We start from the raw sequence: 12,173 nt of genomic DNA on the forward strand, positions 1-12,173 counted from the left end.
CAAAGACATTGGGAGTCCTACAGGAGTAAGACTGACAAAGACATTGGAGTCCTACAGGAGTAAGACTGACAAAGACATTGGGAGTCCTACAGGAGTCACGAGGGAGGCAAAGAGGAGGCAAATCCTACTTTGATTGAGCTAAGTATCGCTGGTGTTTTTATTTTTTATTTTGTTTCATTTATTTTGTTGTTTAGCCCCTCATGCTATAATCATGTGTATTTTCTCCATTCCTGTTCATGTGTCTTCTCGCAATTATCACTGGCCCCGTGTATCTCGTAATCGATATAACCGGCCTGCTCTCGTCTATCCCACATGCTCCACTGAGATCCAACATCTAGTTTCAGGTGGCCTGTGGAACTGCCAGTCAGCTGTTCCTAAGGCTGACTTCATCTCTGGCTACGCCTCCCTGCAGTCTCTGGATTTCCTTGCTCTCACTGAGACCTGGATTACTCCATCCAACACATCCACCCCAGCAGCTCTCTCCACTGCATATTCCTTCTCCCATACACCCAGACCCACTGGCAGAAGAGGTGGCACTGGTCTCCTGCTCTCTCCCAAATGGAGCTTTTCCCTCTTCAAGCTACCTAACTTCACTCCTTCCACCTTTGAATTCCATGCCGTCACAGTAACCCATCCTATACAGTTAACCATTGTTGTTCTCTACCGTCCACCAGGCGCCTTGGGGGACTTCTTGGAGGAATTAGATAATCTCCTCTCACTCATCCCTGAAACTGGCCCTCCCGCTGTACTTCTCGGAGACTTCAACCTCCAGACGGGGAAGATAGACGAACTAACATCTCTGTTAACCGCCTTTGCTTTCTCACTGTCTCCGTCCCCACCGACTCATAAAGCTGGCAATGTCCTTGATCTCATATTCTCAAGGAACTGCGCTACTTCTAACCTCTCTGTAAACCCGCTCCACACATCCGATCACTTCTTCATTTCATTCTCTCTATCTCTTTCCAAACATAACAAACTAATCTCTTCCCATCCTGCACTTGTCCGCCGTAACCTTCGCTCCCTCTCCCCCTCTACCTTTGCCTCGTCGGTGCTCTCAGCCCTCCCTTCCTCTGATTCGTTCCAACTCCTGCCTCCAAACTCTGCTGCAGAAATTCTCCTCTCTACTCTCTCATCCACTCTAGACTCGCTCTGTCCTCTCACATCTCGGCAGGCTCGTCAGTCCCCTCCTGCTCCCTGGCTAAATGATGCACTGCGTGCTAATAGAACCGTCCTTAGGGCAGCAGAGCGGAAATGGTGGAAATCCAAACACCGTGACGACCTCCTAACCTATCAAGCTCTCCTCTCCTCTTTCTCTGCTACGATCTCTCAGGCAAAAAGCACTTTCTTTCAAGATAAGATCCAATCTTCCTATTCCAATCCTAAAAAACTATTTTCCATCTTCTCCACCCTCTTGGACCCTCCAAAAGCTCCTCCCCCCTCCTGACTTCTGTCAAGCAAACTTTGTTACCCACTTTGAAAAAAAGGTTGATGATATTCGCTCTTCTTTTTCTGACTCACCTTTACTCACCGCTGGGTCACCAGACCCTCCTTCCACCAACACACTTACCTCCTTTTCCCCTCTCTCTCCAAGTGAGGTTCTTACCCTCATTACCTCTGCCCGCCCTACCACCTGTCCTCTGGACCCTATCCCTTCAAACCTCCTTCAGACTATCGCTCCTGATATTCTACCGTTTCTCACCCATTTCATCAACACTTCTCTAACTTCTGGTCACTTTCCAAACAGTCTCAAGGAGGCAAGAGTAAACCCTCTCCTAAAGAAACCCACTCTCAACCCGTCTGATGTTATAAACTACAGGCCTGTCTCTCTCCTCCCGTTCCTGTCTAAATCACTTGAACGCGCTGTCTTTAAACAACTCTCCTGTTATCTCAATCAGAACAACCTTCTGGATCCGCACCAGTCTGGTTTCAAGGCAGGTCACTCCACAGAAACTGCTCTCATTGCTGTCACGGAGGAACTGCACACTGCCAAAACTGCATCCCTCTCCTCTGTCATCATCCTGTTGGACCTGTCTGCTGCATTCGACACGGTGAATCATCAGATCCTCCTTCGCACTCTCCAAAAACTTGGAGTTTCAGGCTCTGCACTTTCCCTCCTCACCTCATACCTGAAAGACCGTACCTACAGGGTGACTTGGAGAGGGTCTGAGTCCGACCCTTGTCAATTAACTACGGGGGTCCCTCAGGGCTCTGTTCTTGGTCCCTTCCTCTTCTCCCTGTACACAAACTCGCTCGGATCAGTCATTAGCCCGCATGGTTTTTCTTACCACTGCTACGCTGACGACACCCAATTAATTCTGTCCTTTCCCCGCTCAGAGACCCAGGTCGTTGCACGCATCTCTGCTTGTCTAGCTGACATCTCTCAGTGGATGTCTGCTCACTACCTCAAGCTCAACCTTGACAAGACTGAGCTGCTCTTCCTCCCGGGAAAAAATTGTCCCACTCCTGACCTAACAATCAACATCGGCAACTCAGTTGTTTCCCCGACTCAGACTGCAAGGAATCTGGGTGTGACCCTAGATAACAACCTGTCCTTCACTGCAAACATCGCTGCTACAACCCGTTGCTGCAGATACACGCTTTACAACATCAGGAAGATACGTCCCCAGCTGACTCAGAAAGCGACTCAGGTTCTGGTCCAGGCTCTCGTCATCTCACGCCTAGACTACTGCAACTCCCTCCTGGCTGGTCTACCTGCATGTGCCATCCGACCTCTGCAGCTCATCCAGAATGCAGCGGCTCGTCTGGTCTTCAACCTTCCTAAATTCTCCCACACCACTCCGCTCCTCCGCTCCCTTCACTGGCTTCCGGTAACTGCTAGAATCCACTTCAAGACACTGGTACTTGCTTACCATGCTGTGAATGGATCTGGCCCTTCCTACATCCAGGACATGGTTAAACCGTACACCCCAGCGCGTGCACTACGCTCTGCATCAGCCAAACGACTCGTTGCGCCCTCGCTGCGAGGGGGACCCAAGTTCCCATCGGCGAAAACACGTGGGTTTTCTGTCCTGGCTCCAAGATGGTGGAATGAGCTCCCCATTGACATCAGAACGGCAGAGAGCTTGCACATCTTCCGGCGTAAACTGAAAACTCATCTCTTTCGACTCCACTTCGAGCGTTAGAACTATTAACGAAGCACTTTTATACTAATAAAGGACTGGCTTACCTAAAGCCAGTTGAGTAGCACTTGAAATGTTTGGCTCTATGAAACCTGATGTACTTATATGATTCTGTTTTCTTCAAGGTTGTGTCTTCCTGGTCGAATGTACTTATTGTAAGTCGCTTTGGATAAAAGCGTCAGCTAAATGCAATGTAATGTAATGTAATATATCAAAAGAATCAAAGGAACAGTTCAGCGCCCCACAACTTTACTGCAAACAGTTACAACCTTGACTTTACATCAGAAAGAACAAACATTAAAGAAGTGACTAACTGCATCAATTAGGGTTAACAAACTTGTATTCAGCTAAAACATACAGTGGAAAGTCCTTACCAACTGGCCTAGTTAAATCAAAGTGGTTACTTTTTTTTGGCTGGGCAGTGTAGTTTTACACACCGTCTTATTTGACTTTCTCAAGACTTGAAACTGTTTTTTGGGGGCAGACCTCCACAAAGAAGAAAAATGTTATACACACGTAAGGTCATTATCTTAACAGTTTTTTATTCTCATCGACTCATCTGTCAGCAGAGCATCAAGTTGGCATGCCTACAGTATAACAGCTGAATGTGGCGATTACCATCTTGTTCAGCAAAACGCCTCACAAACTGATTAAGATTTAAAGCTATGGTGCGTTTTGATTCAATGCTGAGTACAGCCAAACTTGACAGTCTCTTCTCTGTCATTGTAGACCGCAAATACCTCATTCCTTCCGTCTACTTGGATCCGAATACTTCTCGTTTTGCGCCGTCCCGTTCAAATGAAATCGCCGCCAATCATATTTCCACGCTCGCGACAAGGCCGGGGGAGGGGTTACAAAGCTTGCGTCTTGTGCTGCATTCACTTGCACTCGGACATTAGCGATGTTCTCTCATAAATGTCCGATGAGCCACAACTTTTCTTTCAAAACAAAGCTGCCAACTGAGGTGGCAACTAGGGTGGCAAGACATTTTTCTGAGGTGGCAGCTGCCGCCCCGTGCCATGATGGCAGATGGCAGTGCCGGTTCTACAGGATGGCAGCTACTGCCTCTTATGGCGCGTTTCCACTGCAGCGGGTAGCCCCGTTTAAGCGTCCTTAACCGTCCTCAAGCGGCCAGGCCGGTTTTTGGTGGCGTTTCCATATAGCCTAGTACCGGCCAGCGGGTACTTTTTCCCTCTTTTTCCGGCCTCATAAAATCGTGGTTCTATCAGACCAGGGCCAGGGCTGAACTAGTGACGTCAACACTCTCGACCGCTGATTGGTCAGAGAGAATCGTCACAAGATCGCACGCGAGTTCATCCCTAGCGTCGCATATATATTTAGAAGCAAGCTTGCAGCATTTTTATAAACAGCATTTTGTAAACGGATGAGCTACAAAAATGGCTACGTCTAATAAGAAAAGCACACCGTGGTCGACCGAGGAGGTGACGACGTTCCTACGTCTCATTGGGGATGATCAAATCCAGCGGGAGCTCGACGGAACAACTCGAAATGTGAACAAAAACAAAGCCGATCGCCCCGCCTACACTGCGTTGCTACCCCAGGTCCTAAACTGTAATGGAAATGCGCCACGGCCTGGGCCGGCCAGCGAGGCAGCCCGAGGCCTGAGCGAGGACGCTTAGGGACGCTTAAACGGGGCTACCCCGTTGCAGTGGAAACGCGCCATTAGTAGGGATGGGTATCGAGAACCGGTACTAAGTCATTACCGGTACCTGATTGGACGGTATTGGTATACCATTAAGCTGCTGGACAAACGGTGCTGCTATCGGTATATAAATTACGCTACTTCCTTAGTTTAAACAATTCTGGTTGGTTGGGAACCCTCATCCCGTGGGACGTATCCGGCTTGAGTACCACTGATTGGCCACTGTGAATGCCACTCGTCATTTCTCCTAACAGCGCTCTGATTATTGTGAGACTCCCGGGGGCAGACCATAGCAGGGGCAGACGCAACATCTTGCTAGAAACAGCGTCTCAAGGCTTCTTAACATTTAACAACCTATTAATGATGCATACCCACTTAACGGGAAAAACTCAGCTAACAGACGATATTAACCATTTTACCTACACGGAACAGAAGTCCAACACCAAGAGTCTAAATCAACACTTAGCAAAACGGGCTAACGGCAACTTTAGCACACAACTGGCAAAAGCGATCTTTTCTACGTCATTTTATCTGCACAAACAACATATCACATGAAAGCTGATTCCATTGGTGTAAGTCTCATCACTGTACGACCAAAACTCACTGAACTAGCAGCCAGGAAAGAGCAAGAAAACATCTTCACTTTACGTAGCCATGATGATAGTTATGTCTTAGGCTACCTTTGCTGTTTTGTGATCAAAAGTTGTGTTTAAGGGCATAACAACAGTTAATCCAATGTCTCTGTCCATCCATCCATCCATCTTCTCCCGCTTATCCATGGTCGGGTCGCGGGGGTAGCAGTTCCAGCAGAGAGCCCCAAACTTTCTTTTCCCTGGCGACATCAACCAGCTCTGACTGGGGGATCCCAAGGCGCTCCCAGGCCAGCGAAGAGATATAATCCCTCCACCTGGTCCTAGGTCTACCCCTTGGTCTCTTCCCAGCTGGATGTGCCTGTAACACCTCCCTAGGGAGGCGCCCAGGTGGCATCCTAACTAGGTGCCCGAACCACCTCAACTGGCTCCTTTCGACGCGAAGGAGGAGCGGCTCAACTCCGAGTCCCTCCCTGATGACCGAACTTCTCACCTTATCCCTAAGGGAGACACCAGCCACCCTGCGGAGAAAACCCATCTCGGCCGCTTGTATCCAATGTCTCTGTGTAACTTTAAAATGATTACTGATAATCCATCATTACAATTATAAATAATAAACGCAATATAATGGTTAGCCGACCGGAGCTTCCGGTTTAGGAGGTGCGCACGCAAAGTCTCGTTTTAACTGAATAATGGTCATGTTTACATGGATTTATGAACTGCCCCTAATTACCGCCCCCTTCCAGAGACACACTGTCAAACACACTCATACCTGCTTGGTATGACATTGAACAAGTTACATTAAATAATTAATACAAGTAAATTACGATAAAATGACTGTTGTTTAATATTCACATCTTGTAATCATGTCTATAATTTTGAGCACCAAATTATTGAAAAGTATCGATAAGAGTATCGAAAAATACCGGTATCGATAAGCACTGCAGTATCGGTATCGACCCTAACGATACCCATCCCTACCTCTTAGTGTCCCCTGGTTCCTGTTGTGTTTTGAGCTTCTTGCAGCCTTTTTTATTTGCAGCTTTTTTTACAGCGCATTTGCTTCTTTGCATCTTATAAACACACCGTGTTTCACTACTGTATTCAATTAAAATTTGAGGTACACACTGAACAAATTTAAACATGAACTTTAATTAAATGTATTATGTCACTACATTTCACATAATTGTATTAGGTTTGCTTTCAACTAACTTAATACAATTATGTGAAATGCGGTGACATAAAACATTTAATTAAAGTCAACGTTTCAGTTTTATAAGTGCACTTGAACCATGAACATTTTATCTACCCCGGTCCTCTGTGGAGGCTTTGTCCTCGCTGTACATCCTCTCCAGTTTCTTGCGGGACTTCCCTCCATCCCTCGGTGAGGCATCCAGGTCAAGGGAGCGCTGGCTCTGACACGGAGCCCGAATACAGGCAACGCAGTCTGCGGTGTCGTCCCGCGACCCGCCTCTCCTCATCCCCCAGTCCCGGATGTTATTGGTGCTCCCCGAGCTCTGCAGCGGCTGTGATATTGACGCTGAGCCTCCATGCTGCTGGCTAGCATGGTGGTGGTTGCTGCGGTGATAGCTACTACTGTGATGGCTACCGCGGGCGGTGGAGGGGGGGGGGCTGGCTGGTGCAGGACGGGTTGTGGTTGTCAGAGGCAGGGGCCTTCAGCACCTCCAGCTCCAGGCTCTCCTCACTGCCACGGCCCCCCAGGGTCATCCCTCCTTCCCTGGTGATTGTGTACACCCTGGCTGGCTTCACCACCACACTCTTCTGCGGGCCTTTGGCACCTGGTGGTTCCTCGGTGGAGAGGCTGCGTTCAGTAGAGAGCCGGCGTTTGGAGGGGCTCGAAGGGGCTTGAGCTTGGAGGGTGTTGGCCTGAGGCTGATGGTGAGCGCTAGGACTGGATTGTCTGCCCTGGTTGGGTTTGGCTTTGGGTAGGCAGTGGCTCTGAGGAGTCAGATTGTTGTTATGTAGGCGGCTGACGGCTGGAGACTCGCAGTCCTGGCTGGGGAAGGTGTCCGACAACAGATGATCTGCACAGGGAGAAAGCAAGCTGTCATGGGTACGTGAGGAAACAGGAGCAACCAAAACAGAACAGAACTTCCCGATCAAGACAAACAAAGCCAAATCACCCATGTTGCACCATGGGATTCATAGCTTTGGCAGCAGAGTGGTAAACATTCACGAGCCAGAAAAGCTTTTGGGAGCATGAGGAGGTGGCCGAGTGAAAGAGAAGAGCAAGATAGAAAATATGAAAGATTTAGAATTGAACTGATTCCGAACAACAAACAGAGCCACTTTGTGGATAAAGGCTCCTTCTCTCAGAGTCATGCCATCTGTGCTGTGGATAAACAAGTCTGGGAAATGCATGTTAGAGTGAAACAGGGGTTTGACTCACATAACAAGGTCAATTATATGTATTTTATCTCAATAACTTTTTGTATGTTTACTTTTACATTCGATTGGCATGGTATCCGACGCTAGCGATCAATTGTGAGGGTAATACTTAATCTGATGAGTTATGATGTTATGACATCTCTAATATAACTGACACTAACAACCAGCTAAATGCATTTTCCTGCAGTTTTGTTGATTAAGTACAGTGGCTTTGGGTTGTATACTGGAATGCAATACTCTGCAGCTCTTTGATCATTGTACTTCTACGAGTCAGGCTAAGAACATTGGCGGGACCAACTGAGGAGAAGGTTGGCTTTTTTAGATAGCAAATACTTCCACATCATGTCGGCTGTACTTGCTGCTGTAGTAGTAACACTATGTTTTTGGTCTTCCTTCACACAAAAAACTGAAACGTTGAATTTATTTGAAAGCAATAATAATAAGTTGAACCTAATTCTTTTTATTAAAACGGAATATTATTGCTTTCAACTAACCTTACAGTTATGTGAATTCTCTTTACGTAATACATTTAATTCAAGTCAACGTTTCAGTTTTTTCAGTGTTGTTGATGTTCAGTTTAATTAATTAAGTGTTTCACCTACCTGCTCCGTTCTGGTTCTCTGGATGGGTGTTGGACAGGTATTCTCCAAATGCTCTGGCGGCTCTGTAGAGAAAAAGCAGGTGCAGCAGTTAAACCTGAGACACATTGCACAAGATTGTCTCACAAAGAGTCAGGGTGTTCTCTGCACATAAACTGTCAGCGTTAGTGTCAGCGTTCTCAATTTATGTTCTGTGCAGTGTGTTCTTATATGCTGACAGGCCCTGGGAAACAGAGCTACAGCTTGCCAGGAAATAAATACAGGCGCAAATACTTTGGCAGGAACAGCGAGGAACTGGTGCTCAGACAATCTATGGGGCAGGCTGTCTTGAGTAGAGAGGACTCTTCCATATAAAGATCCTCCTGCTATCACACTATAGCCAGGATTTACCAGGTTTCTTAAACATCTCAATTACCCTTTTTGAAAAAAACACAAGAGATGTAAGCTGTTGTGTCCAAAGAAACGTACACAGCCACATTCATTTCCACCATTGGTGAACACAGTGTGCAATGTCTAGTGCATGTGCCCCGACCGACCTCTAAACTTTCCTGTAGATAGAGATCATTCTTTGTTTTTTAATTGACCCAAATCAGGCCACTGCCAAGCACCAAGCCCTGGCACACTGGGCACCAAGAACAGGATTAATCAAATGTAAAAAGGAATTCCTTTATACTATCGTGAAGCAAAAGTCTTTTTTACAAAGCGACACTGTTTCATCCTCTTTGAAAATGAAAAATGACACAGTTGGTAAATTACATTTATACTGTATATATATATATATGTATGTTTTTTTATTTGCTAACACATTCACTTTCCACTTGTCTTTCAATAATCACACTCTAAATGGTTGTGTTACTGGCACAAAATAAGTCAAATCTGAAAATGCGATTCTTGATAGTGCATTGAAGATTTCTTCTGCTGATACATCCACATACTACCCATGTCATAAACAATTTAGGCCACACACACACATCCATCCTCCCCCAGGGCATTCCAATGAGTTTCTCCATGGCCACAGTGAAAGCTCGATATGCCACATTAGATATCAGTGTAATTCCTGCAGTCACCTCAGTTTTTAAATGCATCCATAAAGAAGACTTTTTAACACAAAACATGTCACACTGTGAGTCAGGGAGTTTGAGCACATGCATTATACATATCTGCAGAACCCTGGCCACAGTGCAACCTGTTTCATACTACTGCATGTGTATAGCCATGAGACATGGTGAGAGGGAGGGAGGGGGGGTGATGACATGAGGGAGACATGTTTACAAGACCAAAAATAGAAAGTAAGGATTGGTTGGGGAGTATGATGAAGAAATGGAGAATAACAAGTAAGAGTTTTAAAAGAGGAGAGTGTATGACATATGATCCAGAAACACATATGGCCTCCTTCAGTCTGAATGTAGAGGTGGTGCAGGGTGTGGATGTAGAGTTAGTTCGGGGTGCAGTAGATGTGGTGCGTTGTGTAGACGAAAAGGGTGCACAGGGTGTAGATATAGGTTGGTGCAGCCTGTATATACAGAGATAGTGCAGGGTGTAGATATAGCGGTGGTGTCGATGGAGAAGATATGGTGCAGCATGTATAGAGGTGTTGTAGGATGTAGGTTTAAAGGGTGGTGTAGGGTATAGATTTGGTGGTTTAGCAAGTGTAGACATACAGTAGGGGTTGTGCAAGATGTAAGGGTGGTGCAGGCAGTGGTGACTGGTCATTAGGGGCAGGCCCCACCTAGTGTCAGTAGAAAGTATTAAAAATAATGATTACAAAAAAATGCAAAAATAATATATAAAATATATTTTAAGATCATGTTTAATCATCTGATTCGTCTGTACATTGCTGTTTCAGTCTGTGTTCTTCTAATGAGTGTCTACAGTGTGTGCCTATTGAGCTGTTTAGAGCCATTTGGGACGAAACCCGATCCTGCCCCTCCCTCTCACTGTCTAAGTGAACGGTGACTGGAAAAACTACACTGCGCATGCTCAGAGTATTGTCCTATTTGATGTGTGTGGCAAACAAATAATGACCATAGGGGTACTGAGCTGCCATCCCCACCATACGTCATCTCACATAATTCAGAGCTGATTGGCTGTAAGTACGTGTGCCGCGAAAAGTGTGCTGTGTGGTGTGAAGAGGAGACGAGAGATACGTCCTAAAACCCGGAAGTAAGCTGCGCATGGGTTCCTTCCACCAAAAAGCAATGAGATTTCTCCATGGGATTTTAGAAAATAGCTCAAAATAAGATCTGTGGGAAACAGTGGCGGCGCCAGGGTATGGCTGGGGTAGGCTACTGCCATAGCCCCACCTTAGCCCCACCATGAAAAATGATGTTAAAGTAAGCAAAATAAAGTCCGCCAACTCACGCGGAGTAAATTGCACAGACAGCAGTTAGTAAGATTGATTTCAGTAGCCACTTGTCTGGAAATACCGAAGATCTCTATATACATCGATACAACATTACGTGTTGATAGAAATCAACACGTACAGATGTAGCGCTTCATTTCAGACAGTTTGAAAAGCGAGGGCCGTGATTGGTACGTGATCTACCCTCGCTCAAGGGAAAACCTCCAGCTTGACTTGAGACCTCCCCCGTAATGAATACATGTAATTATTATGACGCCAGCTGCAATGGATCATTACGGAGCCCCCTAGGGGACATGGGGGAGAGAAAAAAAATGTATTTGAATAAAATAATAATGTTTTGCGAGATCTCGCAAAACCCCATTTGCGAGATCTCGCAATACTTTTGCGAGATCTCGCAAAACCTTTAATTTAGCTCAATGTACTTCCTGGTCAGTTCGGCTGCTACGGCAACACAGAAACCACAACAATGGAGTGGTTCGTCGATTTTACTTTGAGCTTGGCCTTAAATATAAAGATATAACATCAGTGCTTGTCAATATAGATAGACAACGAGCTACAGAGTCGTTTTTATCAGAACAGTTCAATACGCGCCGTCATCCGAGCTAAACATCAAGAATTGGTCACAATCTGCAGCTGCGGAGGGAGAGGAGTGCTTAGGGACCGTCTACAAACTGCAACGGGGATTTTGCGATTTCTCGCAAAACTTTTTTCTTTTTTTTTTCAACATTTTTTTTTCTTTCTTCTCCATGTCCCCTAGGGGGCTCCGTAGATCATTGATCCACCAGGGGGTACAGTGGGGTTTCACACTGGAGCTCATGTGAAATAAAGTCAGATACAGTATGCTGGATGTACAGCGGAACTTTGTTAAGATCCATATGTCACGGATATCATACTCTGTGCTAAATAAGAGACATGTAATCATTTACAAAACATCACCATGTTGTTATTTAACAAAATAACGAACGGGAGGAAATGCAGCCCGGCTCTCGATTTGTAATCCTAATTTAATCATCATCTTCACTACGATCATTTATGTTTATATTCGCCGAATTGACATGAAATCACTGGCACATATGAATATGCTGTATTCAACTTCATTAAAACGTTATTAACGTGCCTAAACTCGGTAATTCACAAAAAATATTGATATTTTAATGGAGCCTCGTCGGCAGACGCGGAGGGATCCTGAGCTGCATGAAGGGTGTTATTAAGGAACAAGTCGCTGCAAATTATCTCGCTTATTACATGGCCACATTCTCAACAAAGTAATGACATGACTCCCAATATTAATTGAAATGCTTTTATGGATTTAGAAAATGTTTTTATTGATTTAAAAAATAGTTGTATGCAGTGGCGTAGCCAGGAATTATTGTGTGGGTGGGCCTGGAGACATTTAGGTGGGCCAGGGGG

General features: G+C 45.8%; 1 pseudogene; it reads right to left on the reverse strand.

Moving 5' to 3' along the window:
- Window positions 1-5,959: 5,959 nt before the first annotated feature.
- LOC117535043 overlaps window positions 5,960-12,173 on the reverse strand; it is a 33,110-nt pseudogene continuing 26,896 nt past the window's right edge.

This window comes from Gymnodraco acuticeps, unplaced genomic scaffold (genome assembly GCF_902827175.1).
Source record: "Gymnodraco acuticeps unplaced genomic scaffold, fGymAcu1.1, whole genome shotgun sequence".
Taxonomy (NCBI): domain Eukaryota; kingdom Metazoa; phylum Chordata; class Actinopteri; order Perciformes; family Bathydraconidae; genus Gymnodraco; species Gymnodraco acuticeps.